Source organism: Ursus americanus, chromosome 3, assembly GCF_024610735.1.
Source record: "Ursus americanus isolate L20-20 chromosome 3, mUrsAme1.1.p, whole genome shotgun sequence".
In the NCBI taxonomy this organism is placed as follows: domain Eukaryota; kingdom Metazoa; phylum Chordata; class Mammalia; order Carnivora; family Ursidae; genus Ursus; species Ursus americanus.
This window is the reverse complement of record NC_142129.1, coordinates 42433515-42449354: the sequence shown is the minus strand read 5'-3', so window position 1 is coordinate 42449354 and position 15840 is coordinate 42433515. Positions and strand designations below refer to the sequence as shown.

General features: G+C 34.2%; 1 long non-coding RNA gene across 1 annotated transcript in view; it reads left to right on the top strand.

Moving 5' to 3' along the window:
* Nucleotides 1–3381: 3381 nt before the first annotated feature.
* LOC123789080 (uncharacterized) overlaps nucleotides 3382–15840 on the top strand; it is a 68023-nt gene continuing 55564 nt past the window's right edge. The window contains exons 1-2 of the long non-coding RNA XR_006778658.2: nucleotides 3382–6525; nucleotides 7553–7683. This is a non-coding gene — a long non-coding RNA (uncharacterized LOC123789080). The remainder of the gene's footprint in view (nucleotides 6526–7552; nucleotides 7684–15840) is intronic.

Below are 15840 nucleotides of genomic sequence, written 5' to 3'. Positions count from 1 at the left end.
ACTGGAGAGAGGCCTACCAGGTTCAGGCCCTGCCTGGTTCTAGTCCCCCAAGGCCCTCAGACTAGCCTAGTCCATGCAGCTGCTGCTCTTCCTGTCTATGAGCTACCCCTGTGTTCTTACTGTAACCCTTCCCACCCCTGTTTTGCTTTAATCAGTTTACATTGTGTTTCTGTTGCTTCTTTCTGGAAAAATCCTGTGTGCTTCAACAGACTCCAAGGTCTTCCTTCCTGAGGTGAATTTCTTAAAGTCACTACTAAGTATCCAATTATAGGAGAGTCTATAAGGCGCTTTTCTCTTAACTATCTCCTATAACAATTGACACTGAGGAAGTATAAATAGGAAACTAAATTCATTGTAAGATTATTGGTCTGTATATACTTTTTTTTTGGTCTAAAATGCTCAAAGTATAGGTATTAGTTAGCTATGATAAAGACACTTTATTTTTGAAAGAGCACAGACAATGTAATTTAAGTTTAGATCATTCCAGACGGAATTTAACATGCAGATGACTGGAAATCTGCCAGAAATTAAGTACTGATTATCGGGTCCAACTTTAGGTTATGACCCAAGTTAGGGTCACTGAGGGTATCCAAAAGGCCTGTAAGATTATAAAAACAATAACAATAACAACTTGACATGTTATTTTTACCTCTGAGCTACATATTTATTGGGTTTTGGGAGGGAAATTTCTAGAGGGGAGGGGGCTGGGGAAGAAAGTCAGCTACAGAGAATCCAAGCCTAGGGTGGCAGTGATGCCAGAGCCCCCATCAGCGCATTGTCCAAGTGGAGTGTATATCAGAGATAGGAGTTTGTATGTGCTCCATTGATTTGCAGCAGGGTAGAAAAATAGGTTTCATCTTTTATGACAGTTCTTGACAGATAACGAATAGTACATGGAGAATTTGTATTCAGAAAAAGTCCAAGGTTGAGAGTAAGCTTACTGGGACAGCTATGATTATTTATTAGTGATATCTGTCTTGGGCACGGGAGTGGATTCTGGTCATACTACATGGATCAGGTATTTCCCATCCCCAATTCAGAGTCTCAGCAATAGGGCAAGAAAAAACTGCCACTTCATTATGACAGAGCCATACTTGCTGAGCCCCCACTGGTTGTATGGAATTGGGCAGTGAGAAATTCATATCAACCTACATATAGATCTGACCAGAAGTCAAGGGAGTAGTACGCAGAGCTATGGGAATTCAGTGTTTTACTGGATATTGGCAAATACTGAGTTTAGATAATGCTCCCTATAAAGAATAGAACATTTTAAAAACTCCAATGTAGGCTGGTGAGAAAAAACTATAAAATGAGGTAAAGGGAACAATATCTTGAAGTCCAAAAAAACTATCTACTGCAGATTCTGGAAGAAATTTTTCAAAGGATGATAGAGCTCCAGCAATAGGTTTAAAAACAAACAAGACAAAAACAAAACATGGTTTCTGAAATAAAACAACACCCAAAGGAGAGATCAGACTGAGAAAAAGAGACAATGGGATGAGATGAAATTTACTTACTCTGTTTTCTATAGATTTATTTTGTTCTTTTACTTCCTTCTTTTAGCTGAATGGTTAGTTCTTTTGTTTTCAGTATTTCTTATTTTCTAGTACATGTCATTGTGATGGTAAAATATTCTCTGAGTACCAATTGGTGCATCCCATAACTTTTGATATGCCACACTGAAAATAGTCTGATATTTGAGGTTTGATTTCCTCTTATATCCAGTTATTTAAAAGGAATTATTAAAATCTAAGTGAAGGGAATTTTGGGGGGTTATCTTTTGACTCTTACTTTCTTGTTTTATTATATTGTGATTAGAGAGTAAATGCTATGATTTTTACTTTTTAGAGTTTATGGAATTTTTTTCCTTGAGGACCATTGCATCATCATTTTTTTGGAAAATACTCTGTAGAGTCTTACTTATGATTCCCTTCTGTGATCTGTTGATTAGCCTAAAGTTTTTCACTGTGACATTGGATTTGTTAATATCTCCTTATTCTTGTAACAATTTTTACTGTATATATTACTATTTAGGTACATAAAGATTCCTTAAAAGGTTTCTACCTTTTGTGAATGCATTCTCCCTTTGTCATGTTTAATATTTTGATTTTTTTAGTTAAAGTATAATTAACATACAGTGTTATATTAGTTTCAGGTGTGCAATATAGTGATTCAACTATTTTATACATTACCCTGTGCTCATCTTGATAAGTGTACTCTTAATCCCCTTTATCTATTTCATACCCCCCTCTCACCTCCTCTCTGGCAACCACCAGTTTGTTCTCTGTTTTTAAAAGTCTGATTTTTTTTCTCTGTAATTTTTTTCTTTGTTTGTTTATTTGTTTGCTTAAATTCCACATATGAATGAAATCATATGGTATTTGTTCTTTTCTGTCTGTTTTATTTTACTTGCCATCATACCCTCTAGGTTCATCCATGTCATTGCAGATGGCAAGATCTCATTCTTTTTTATGGCTGAGTAACATTCTTCTGTGTGTGTGTGTGTGTGTGTGTGTGTGTGTGTGTGTGTGTGTATCTTTATCCATTCATCTATTGATGGATACTTGGAGTGCTTCCATATCTTGGCTGTTGTAAATGCTACAATAAACATAAGGGTGCATATAGCTTTTTGAATTAGTGTTTTCATTTTCTTTGGTAAATACCCTGTAGTGGAATTACTGGATCATATGGTAATTCTATTTTTAATTTTTTGAGGAACCTCCATAATATTATCCAATATTACCCAGTAATATTTTCATTTTGAGTTGTATTTTTGAAATACTAATATTTTACATCCAGTTCTTTTTTGAAAGCATTTATCTGGTATATTATTGTTCATCTCATTATTTTTAATCCTTCTGAATAATTTTGTTTTGAATGTATCTGTTTTAAACATCAACATAGATTTAAAAAATTATTTTTGCCCAGTCTGTGTCTCTTTCAAGAGGAGATGTTTCTATTATGGAAAACTTTAGGCAGATGAAAAAGAGGAAAACAATGAATGTCACTCTCAAAATAATCAATTCTATCTAATTTGGATTACTCTGAAGCAAGATGTTTTTTAAAATCTGGAAGAACTGACAGTAGGGATTTTCATTGCAGATGGGAATGACCAGGAAAAGGAAAAAAGAATTTTCAGCTTTACCTGTGAGTTTTTCTAATTTATTTATTTATTGCTTTTCTCATAGTCCATATTTTCCTCTTTTATTGGAATTGTATTTTGAATTTTTTTTATTTTCCTAGAAGATATCTTTTAATGATTCTTAGAGAAAGTGTTCTTGATTGACACATTTTCAGTGAATAATATTTTTCCTGCTGATAGAATTCCAGTTCAAAGTAATTCTTACCTCTGAACTTTGGAGTTATTGCTTTTTCTCTTCTTGGAAAGCAAGAAGGGGTTTCTTCTTCCACTGCAGGTAAATGGCTTTTTTCTTTTTTGTTTTGGAACATTCAATAATTATTTATAAGTGAAGTTGTTTGCAATGTACTAAAGCAATAGAGAGATGTTCTCAGGTGCAACAGAGAAGTATTCTCTAGAACTGAGAAATTTATAGTACCCGTGTATTTGATTTTAAGTATTTACTTGAAGACCTGCATCAGCCAACTGAGACATGAATTAATCGACAATTCAGGGGGCTCATGATGTATTGATTTCAGCCTCCACTGAGTTTTGACCCCCCTCCCCCAACAAATTAAGCCTTTACATGGATTATTTGTTGTCAGGTAGATTCTGCTCCTGCAAGGAGAACTTGGTCCCGTGGTGTCTCAAGCAAACATTTTCCTTCTACCTTTGTTCTTTTCCCACTTGTGAGGAATGTGTTTTTCAAGCCCTGTCCTTCACCCTTGAAATTCAGAAGAAACTTCTTTCCTTTCTTAATGATTGCTTAAAGCAATAATGGTGCCATTCTATTCTAGCAGTAGTTAACATTGGCTAGATATTTTGCAGAAAGAGAGATGGAGAGAGACAAAAATCCCCTGCCATTAGCTCTTTCTAGCAGAGTTTCCCTCTTTCCGCTTATTGCTTTAGAAGGGCTTCATTATTTTCCTTCCGCTTCCTTCTAGTTTGAAGTAATTTAATGCCCCTTCTGTCTCATTTTTCTTGAAGAATTTGTCATATTTTCAGTTGACTGAAGCTAAAAACTATTTGAGAACAATGGAAGGGCTAAAGTTATATTTTCAGTTTCTGGTACTGAGAATGTGAATAATTAAAAAAAAAACACAATCTGGATTTGTTTTTAATGAGATAGATACAGTTTCGAATTTGTCCCTAGTAGAATACCAGGAGACAGAACCGTGAGCCACAAAATAAGGCCTCAAGCCGAGAATAACAACGATTTTGTTATGTTGTCCACTCCATCCTCAGCGCTGCCCATTCCAGGATCCATTCTGCTATTTTCATAACACTGGAAATGATTTCACATCTGCAAGTAATTAGTTGCAAAATAATCTATCTTGGGATTGTGGGCTAGAGAAGGGTTGAGAAATAGGAGTTCCAACTGTGGTATAACAATGTGTAAATCATGTATTCCTTCTGCTTTTGTCTACGTATACAGCTGTAAATATATTACATGGACATAGTCTGGTCCCGCAAAATTATGAACATGGCCCTTTGAGAAGCTCATCATTGGCAAGAACAACACCAACAACCATTTATATATTCTCTCATTTTACACAGCTCATTCTCAACATTATCTCAATTCTTTTTACAACAACCCTGAGAAATAGGAGAAGGTAAGATTTGCATCTGATACATGAGGAGCTGGTGGCTGTTAAGCTCCTAGTCAGTAGGGGACATGATTTTGTTTCTTTAGGTTTTTGCAAACATTTTATTAACAATTTATTATCGTAGTAACACATGTAAAGAGAAGTACAAAAAATCAAAACAACATGGTGTGATGAATTATCACAAAGAGAATACTCATGTGACCAGTTCCCAGATCAAGAAACAGAACAATATCAGCACCTCTGTACAACCTCTTCCAGTCACTCACCCCTCAAAGGTAACTACCATTCTGACTCCTAGATAGGTGACAGGCTTACTTGAATTAATTTTGTATGACATGTGAACCAGGGCCTTGCAAAGCATGGCTGCATTATATATGTATGCTGGATGTATTCAGGAATACATCTTTACATGATGAAATGTAATGCAGATGAGGAAATGATAAAGGATTGAAGATGATCCAACCTGAAGAAGGTTCATCTGAGTTGGAACTAAATAGCTTCTATGTATGAGGGATGAGTCTCTGGAATATTACAAGAAGTTTCTCCATTTCTTTCAAGAACTTAGGAGAATGCAATTTACATAGAAAGAGAAAAATACATTTCTTTATCCTTAGAACTTTGTGGACAAAGAGGAATCCATTTCCTTCTATGGATATTTAAAATTTTAGGCCATAAAGTGCTAACTCCGAGTGACTTTGGTTCGATCTTAACCAGATACAAGGAATGGACAACGTGATTTTTCAAGAGGGTTTCCTTTCCTGCCCGATGTTTGGCTGAGCATTTCTATCAATTTCCATGGGAGGGTCAACACTGTGTTCTTTTAAGGGAAATGATGTTTTGCTGGAAAAGGGAGGCAGTGTCTAATTTGCCTCTCTCCTTTGGAGGTAAGAGTGTCTCCAGAGATGAAGTTTTTGCTTGTGAATGTGCTGCATCTCCTTCAGAAGGGCAGAGCCAACAACTGACAGTAATTGCTCCAGCTGGTGTCCTTCATCAGATGAATTTTGGAAGCTTCCCCTCCCACGTCCTCACCACTCTTCTCTCATTTTTCTCTGCCGTATGGAGAGTAGGAAGCCAACGGGCAACCAGTGACTTGTTTGGGGCTCGAGCACACAGAGGAATACAGACTAAGAGCGCACCCAGGTTCTGTGCTGCCTTGAAGTAGAATACTAGACTTTGTTTAGCAAGGGCTATGTTGATGTGGCCTCCATTAGAAAAGACCAGCTTTCTCTTTGGAGTCTGTGTGTGTCCCTCTGCTTCACCCCCAGACCCCCTGAGCTCAGAGCAGAGGAATGTTTACATGAAAGGAGACTGCCAAGGTTTTAAATTGCATCCATTAAGAAACGAATTATCCTCTTAATCGTTTTTTGTTTCGTTCCTGAAAAGATTAAAATGCTTTTAATTTAATAAAGTTTTGAAAATAGGTAAGTTTATAATTTTATAAAAATGTGTTCAGAGAAGTAAGAATACCCAGGGAACTCTAGAGGATATTGAGAATGACCTATTTAGGTCTCACTCATCTGTTATTTCTATAATACAAGGGCATTGCCCAATTTTGGCTGTTTGTTCTCCTTTAGAAGTTCTTGGGCTACTTTTTTCCCTATCAAATCAATTAAGTCAGCATGTATCTCGGAATCTAAAACAAAACAAAACGACTGGCATTTCCACCCTTCCAAACAGTGACACTCTTCTCTGGACAGACATACTTACTTAGAGAGAAACACTGTTTTTATTCATCTTCTCATTTTTATCCTGCAGATATGTGAAAATGTAGACCTTATTTCTTCAGTCTGCCATTACAAGGTCAGTTCTGAAATGAGTGAAAATAAGGTAAAGATGTATTTATTACTCTGATTTTATTATAAATAAATGTTATATAAATACTTTTGCTCAAGTTTGGAAGGAAGAACAGCAGGTCCTGGTGCTGGTGCTAACCTGATGTCTTTGTCCACAGATTCCTAGGTATGACAGATCATTACTCTGAAAACAGAGTTTGTAGAAAAGCAAATGCTCACGTGCGATAATCATTTCTACCAAATATTCTAAACAGTTTTTCAATAAGCTATAGTTTAATCACTATGCAGTAATGGTCATTTAGCTCCAAAGGAAAATTTTTAGAATGCAAGCCTCTCTTGTCACAAGGTGCTACAGATAGAGTGTTTGTGTCCGCCCCCCCCAATTCGTATGTTGAAATCTTAACCCCTTAAGTGATGATATTAGGAATGGGGCCCTTGGGAGGAGATTAGGTCATGAATGCAGAGCCCTCATGAATGGGATTAGTGCCTGAGAAACTCCTTTTCCCCTTCCATCATGTGAGGTTACAGCTAGAAAGTACTATCTATAAACCAGGAAGCAAGCTCTCACCAGACACTGAATTTGCTAGTGCCTTGAACTTGGACTTCCAGGCTCCAGATTGGTGAGAAAATGTTTGTTGTTTACAAGGCACCCAGTCTGTGGCATTCTGTTACAGCAGCGCAGATGGACCAAGACACAAGGTGTACACATAAATGTAGCGAATTACCTTTTGGTAAGCACTTACATCAACCCTTCCCTGAATGACAGGAAATAGTACCTGGACACCTTGTTATACTTTAGATTATCCATATTTTCCTGCATATCTGAAGAGGAGAAAGAAGATTTAAACTAAAAAAATTCATAAGCATTTGAATAATAAAAGTTAATTATTTAACTAAAATTTTGAAAAAAACATAGAAAAGAAAATAAGTAATCTCCTTAGCCTAATGACTATTGCCTTTAAGAAAAAAAAACAACAACAACACTTTTTATTGAAGTGTGACTCACACAGAAAAGTTAAATTGTATGTTTACAGCTCTGAGTTTTCACAAAGTGAACACCCCTGTGTAACCAACATCAAGAAAGGAAACATTGCCAGCACACCAGAAATCCCCCACAGAAGTCACCCTGCCCCCTGCCTGGCCCTTCTCCATCTTTCCTCCTCAGGTAATTGTTAGCATGGTTTCTCTTCTAGTTTTGTCTATTTTTCTTTTTCCATAATTTTTTTTATTTTGAAAAAATGTCAAACCCACAAGAAAGCTGAAAGAATAGTATAATAAACACTCATATTTCCATTACCCAGATTTACTTATTGTTAACATTTTGCCATTTTTTATTTCTCTGAACCATTCTAAAGTTGAAAATGTCATGTTTCACCCCAAAATACTTTACCACATTATCACCTAAAAATAAAGACATCTCTCCTGTTTAACCCCAATACCATTATCACACTCAAAATTAGACACTGATGAAGTAGTTTGACCTAATAATATATAATTACAATCCAAATTTCCCCAGTTGTCCCAATAATTTTATAGATCTTTTTAACCATGATATGATCAATAATCATGTATTGTATTTTAATTGTCCTACCTCTTTAGGTCTTCTTTAATCTGGAATAGTCCTTTTGCTGTTTTTTTAAAAAGAAAATGCTATTGGCATTTTTCAGATGTCCAGGTTGGTTGTTTTGTAAAATGGCCTTCAATTTGAATATGTCTGATTGTTTCCTAATGATCCCATTCAGATTAAGTATTTTTGGCAAAAACATAAAGAATGACATGACTTCCTGTTTGACTCATCTGTCAGGAGTCAAATATTAGTTTGTCACATTAATGATGATGCTAAATTGAAATCATTTGGTTAAGAAGGTGTCTGCCAGATTCCTTCATCATGAAGATATTCTTTACCTTCATAATTAATAAATAATCTGTGGGGTGATATGTTGAGACTGTGAATGTCCTGTTCCTCTCAGAATTTTTACTCAATGGTTTTAACATCCACTGATGATCTTTGCCTGAATTATTACATTAGTGGTTGCAAAATAGTGGTATTTAAAATTCTATTATTCCTTCTACACTGATTCCATCTACATTGATTCCTGCTACATTGTTAGCATTCTTCTGTAAAGAATCTTTCAATTCCTCTCTCACTCCTATCCACTTCTCAGTTTCACCATGGAGTCATATTCTTTTTATTCAGTGTTTTATAATTATCATCATTATTTGTTTTGATGCCTCCAAGTTTGGCCATTGATAGTCCCTTCAAATGAGCCCATGAGTCCTTTTGATGTCCCAGCAGCTTCTGAGCACTCTTTTCCTTCTGGCATGAGACATCTTTCCATTTATTTAAAAAGGGTTTTGCACAATTTTTAAAAAAATAATAAAAATAAGTAAAATTTTAAATTTTTAAAATAAAAAAATTATTTAAAAATAATTTTAAGCGTTTTAAATTTTTTCTCGTAAAGCTTTGGCACATTTCTTTTTAAGTTTACTCTGAAATATATTATTTTTTGTTGTTATTGTACATGAGGTTTTTCTCCTTTGTTATGGCTTCTAACTGCATGTGTATATATGTATATAGATATTACATATATAACTATGTATATGTAGGTGTATACATATATATACATATTACATATATAAATATGTATATATATATGTCTGTATATATATCAGTAGTATATATTCTATCAGTTTTTATATGTTAATTTTATGACTAGCTATTTTATTGAATTCTCTATTGGTTGAGTTAGTCACTGATTTATTTGGGCTGTCCACATATATTATTTATCAGAAAATAAAAATTGTTTTACATCCTTTCTAATTCTTGAGTTCTGTCTTTCTCTTGTCTAATTGCATCAATGAATACCTCCAATACAATGATAAATAGTTGTTCTTCACATTGGTGAATATTCCTTTAGTGTTTCCCATGAGCTATTGTCTTCAGAACTGATTATGTATATGTATGTATTTATGAATTGGTATTATATATGTGCATATAATGTGTGTATGTGTGTATGTGTAAAATTTATAAGGAAATATCCTTCAATTCCTATTAAATTGGTTATTTTCATTAGGGATGGGTTAGATTTTTTTCAAACACCTTTCTGCATCTAAAAAAACAGTTATAAAAGCTTCTTCTTAGATCTAGTAATATGGTCAATTATATTAACAGATATCCTATTTCAGATTTAAGGACACACATAGTCTCAAAGGGATGGAAAAAGATGTCCCAAGCAAGTGGAAACCAAAAGAAAGTGGGGGTAGCTATACTTATATCAGATTTTAAGCAAAAACAATAATAAGAAACAAGAAAAAACATCATTATATAATAATAATAAAGGATTAATCCATCAGGAAGATATAATAATTATAAATATATGTGCACCCAACATTGGTGCATCTAAATATATTAAGCAAATACTAACAGATATAAAAGGAGAAATAGACAACAATACAATAATAGCAGGGACTTCAATACCCCACTTTCAACACTGGATGGATTATCAAGGCAAAAATCAGTAAGGAAACAATAGGATTGAACCATACATTTAGACTAAGTGGAGCTAACAGACATCTATAGAACATTCCATTCCACAGCAGCAGAATACACATTCTTCTCAAGTACAAATGGAACATTCTCAAGAATAGATAAATGATAAGACACAATGCAAGTCTTAGCAAATTTAAGAAGATTGAAATCATTCCAAATATCTTTTCCAAGCACAATAGTATGAAACTAGAAATTAATAACATGAGGAAAGCTGGAAAATCTGCAAATATGTGGAAACTAAACAACACACTCCTGAATAACCAATGGGTCCAAAAAGAAACCAAAATGAAATTTTAAAATATCTCAAAACAAATGAAAATAGAAACACAACTTAAAATCTATGGGACACTGCAAAAGCAGTACTAAGAGGAAAGTTTATAGTGATAAATGTATATATTAAATGAAAAAAAATGAGAAAGTTTTCAAATAACTTTACACCTCAAAGAACTAGAAGAAGAAGGGCAAATTAAGCCCAAAGTTAGCAGAAGGAAGGAAGTAATAAATATCAAAGTAGAAATAAATGGAAAAGAGACCAGAAAAAAACAGCAGACAAGGTCAATGAAACGAAGAGCTGGTTTTTCAAAAAGATAAATTGACAAGCTCTTAGTGAAACTAGGGAAAAAAGAGACAAATAAATAAAATCAGAAATAAAAGATAAATAATAACTGATACTACAGAAATACATAGGCTTATAAGAGACTATGAACTATATGCCAATAAATTAGAAAATCTAGAAGAAATGGATAATTTACTAGAATCATTACAACCTACTAAGACTGAACCAGGAAGAAATAGCAAGTTGGAACACCAATATAAGTAAGGAGATTGAATCAGTAATAAAAAACCTCCTAACTCAGAAAACCCCAGGACCAGGTGGCTTCACAGGCAAATTCTATCAAACATTTAAGAAAGAATTAATACCAATCCATCTTGAACTCTGCCAAAAAATTAAAAAGGAAGTAAGACTTCCAAAACTCTTTTTATGAGGCCAGCATTATACTGATACCAAAGCCAGATAAGGACACTACAAGAAAACTATAGACCAATATCCCTGATGAACATAGTAGATGCAAAAATTCTCAATAAAAAATTAGCAAACCAAATTCAAGAACTCATTAAAAGGATTATACAACATGACAAAGTGGGATTTATCCCTGGAATGCAAGGATGGTTCAGCATATGCAAATCTGTAACTATGATACACCACATTAATAGAATGAAAGATAAAAGTTATCTGATCATCTCAATAGATGCAGAAAAAGCATTTGACAAAATACAACATGTCTTCATGATAAAAACCCTCAACAGATTGGCTATAAAAGGAACATATCTCAACATAATAAAGGCCATATGTGACAAACAGCTAACATTATACTCACTGTAGAAAAATTGAAAGCTTTTCCTCTAAGACCAGAAACAGGACAAGGGTGCCCACTCTCTCCACTCTTATTCAATACGGTGCTGGAAATCCTAGCTAGAGCAATCAGGCAAGACAAAGAAATAAAAGGGATCAAAATTGGAAAGGAAGAAGTAAAATTATTGCTATTTCCTGATGACGTGATCTTATATATTGAAAACCCCAGATTCAACTAAAAACTGTTGGATCTAATCAATGAATTCAGTAAAGTTGGAGAATATAAAGTCAATACATAGAAATCAGTTATTTTTCTATACACTAAAAACAAAACATCTGAAAAAAAAGAAATAAAGAAAACTGTCCCATTCACAACAACATCAAGAACAATAAACTAACTAGGAATAAATTTACCAAGGAAGTGAAAGATTTGTGCGATGAAAATGACAAGATTTTGCTGAAAGAAGTTAAGACACAAATGGAAGAACATACTGTGTTCATGGATTGGAAGAGTTAATATTGTTGAAATGTCCAGGGGTGCTTGGGTGGCTCAGCTGGATAAGTGTCTGCCTTTGGCTCAGGTGATGATCCCAGAGTTCTGGATTGAGCCCCACATTGGGCGTCTCCCTCTCTCTCTGCCACACTCTCACTCTCAAATGAATAAATGAAAGCTTTTTTAAAAAGTGTCCACAGTACCCAAAGCCATCTATAGATTCAATCTCTATCAAAATTCCAATGGCATTTTCCATAGAAATAGAAAAAAAAGTCCTAAAATTTCTGTGGAGTCACAAAAGACCCTCAAATAGCCAAATAGCTTAAGCAATTATGAGAAAGAACCAAAAAAAAACTGGAGACATCACACTTCCTGATTTCAAACTATACTACCAAACTATGGTAATTAAAACAGTATGGTACTGGTATAAACATAGACAATGGAACAGAATAAAAAGACCAGAATTAAAGTTCCACATATACAGTCAACTTATATTTGAAAAGGCAGCAAGGAACATCCAGTGGGGGAAAGCACAGTCTCTTCAAAAAATGGTGTAGAGAAAACTGTATAACCATGTACAGAAAAATGACATCGGGCCCCTACCTTACACCACCCACAAAATTAACTTGAATTGGTCAGAGACTTAAACATAAGACCTGAAACCATAAAGATCCTAGATGAAAACATAGGGAAGAAGCTCCTTGTCATTGGTTCTTGACAATCATTTTTTGCATATGACACCAAAAGCACAAACAACAAAAGAAAAAATCAACAAGTGGGATCACATCAAACTTTAAATCTTCATACAACAAAAGAAACAACAAAATGGAAAGGCAACCTACAGAATGGGAGAAAAGTTTTGCAAACCATGTATCAGATAAGGGGTTAATACCCAAACTTTATAAAAGAACTCATATAACTCAATAACAAAAATCCAAACAATGTGACTAAAAAATGGACAGAAGAACTACATAGATATTTTTCCAAAGAAAACATCAGATAGTCAACAGGTACTGTAAAGTTGCTCAATATTACTAATCATTAGGGAAATGCAAATCAAAACCAAAGATGTGATATCACCTCACACCTATAAGAAAGCCTACCATCCAGAAGACAAGAGATAAGTGTTGGCAAAGATGTGGAAAAAAGAGACCATTGTACACTGTTGGTGGGATTATAGACTGGTTCAGCCACTATGAAGATCAGTATGGAGGCTACTCAAAAAATTAAAAATATAACTACCATATGGTCAATTTAGCAACTCCACTTCTAGATATTTATCCAAAGGAAATGAAAACAGGTCACCAAAGAGACATATGCACTCTCATGTTTATTGCAGCATTTTTCACAATAACCGAGATATAAAAACAACTTAAGTGTCCATCAATGGATAAATGCACAAAGAAAATGTGGTATTTATATACAATGGAATACTATTTGGCCATGAGAAAAAAGGAAATTCTGCCACTTGTAACAAGATAGATGGAGCTTGAGGAGATTATATTAAGTAAGATAAGTCAGAGAGAGAAAGAAAAATACTGTGTGATATCTTGTGCAATGTAAAAATGTAACCTTAAAAGCAGAGAGTAAAGTAGTGGTTGCCAGGGGCTGAGAGGGATGAGAATGAGAGAGATGTTGTTTAAGAGTACGTACTTAACAACTAGTAGGTAAGTAAGTCCTGGAGACCTAATACACACGGTACTGATTATAGACAACAGAACTGTATTATAAACATTAAACTTTCTAAGAGATTAGATCTTTATTGTTCCACACACCAGAAGAAATTGTAATTATGTGACATGATGGAAGTATTAGCAAACACTAAAATGACAACCATGCTGCAATACAAATGTTACCAAATCAATATGTTGTATACCTTAAACTTACACAATGTTGTATGTCAACTATATCTCAATAAAAGAAAGGTTGTAAATTTCCAAATGGAAAGGCCATTGAGTTTTAACAAATTTGTTATTAATTTATATTTTTATTGAATTGTAATGAGAGAATGTGGTTTTTTAATTCCCTTTATGAAATTTATTGAGGCTTTCTTTGTGAATTAACACTTGATCAAATTGTGTGAATGTTTCACATATAGTGTATGAAAGTAGAAAGATCAAGAAATATACACTAAATCTACACTACTGTTTTGTTTATGTCTTCTATATCCTTATGTTTTATCTACTTGATCTTGGTTCATTCCTTCTTTTCTCAAATCTCTTGAAGTTGCAGACCCAATGTTGTCTTGCTTTATACTATTGCTATTGAAAAATCTGATGCCAAACTGATTTTCTTTCCTTTGTAAGTGAGTTGATCATTTTGCTTTGAGGCCCAGGATTTTTTTTTCTTTCTTTTTCTTTAAAAATCTAATAGTCTTAATAGGATATGTCTTGAACTGAACCATTCTGTCAGTCTTACTAGATACACAGTGGACCATTTCATTATGTAATTGACGATGTAAATGTAAGTCTTTTATCTCTGGGAAGTTTTCTTGGATTATAGTTTTAAATATTGGTTTGATTCTATTATTTTGTTTTTAATTTTTCAGTGATGCCGATTGTTCATGCATTGAATCTTTAATTTTTTTATTTTTTAAAAGATTTTATTTTATTTGTTTTAGAGAGAGAGAGAGCACAGGAGTAGGGGGGAGGGGCAGAGGGAGAGAATCTCAAGCAGACTCCCTGCCAAGCACAGAACCTGATATGGGGCTCAATCTCATGACCCTGAGATCATGACTGAGCAGAAATCAAGAGTTGGATGCTCAACTGACTGAGCCACCCAGGCACCCCTATAAATTGAATTTTTTTTTTTCATTTTTAAAAATTTTTAATTTTTTATTTTCTTCACCTTTTTTTTAGTTTAAATTCAATTAGCCAACCTATAGGACATCATTAGTTACAGATGTAGTGTTCAACAATCCATCAGTTGCGTATAACACCCAGTGCTTACCACATCACGTGCCCTGCTTAATGTCCATTACCCAATTACCCCTCCTCCCACCCACCTCCCCTCAGCAACCCTCAGTTTGTTTCTTATAGTTAAGAATCTCCGATGGTTTGTCTCCCTCTCTGATATACATTGAATTTTTAAATTGTCTTCTACCTCAATCACTTTCTCTCATTCTTGGTATATGTTACATATTTTGTAATTTTGTTTTCATTCTTTTGTTTGTTTTTTTGCCTTTCCTGGACGTATTGTAATTTAGTCATAATTTCTAAAATAATTTTGTCTTTTCTTCAATTTCATTGCTAATTTTTACCCACTTATGTTTTGAGTTTCAAAATTTCTGAGTCAGGCTGTTTTTTTCTTCCATATTCCAAATGCTTGTTTAAGAATATTTAATTCAGATTGGGGTGTTGGCATTTTCTTCTGGTTTGTTACTGTTTGGGGAGGGAACATATTCATCAGCTAAAAGGTTCTGATTTTCATATATTTTCTTCTTATAGTTACTTTGTATGAATATTGTGCCATTTACTCTTCATTTTGAAATGATTTATTTTCCTGGGCGAGCAATAACTGTACAGGTAGACAAGGTGAGGAGATGAAGATTTAGGTAGCTTATGAGATGTTGTAATTCAAGAGCTTCCTTTTCTGTTTGTTTATAATTTACAGTTTACTAAAAATTGTCCCCTCTCTGAGGGGGGAAGGTAGTATGTCTTCTGATTTTGTGATTCTCTTATTTTTGAAATACTCTGAATTTACAGTTCTTATTTTTCTTAAACACCAAATATCTGAAGGTTGCTCTTTGCTTTTCCTCCAGAACCAGTGCTTCCCAAGATTTCCACCCTTGTTCTTGCAGACTTTGAAGTTCCCTCCTTTTGATTCATCAGTTACCTGCACCTTAATCTACCATGTCTCATACCTGTATTTACTATTTTCCCATTTAGGGGAGACATTCTCCTTCTCTGGGTTGTTGTATCTGTTT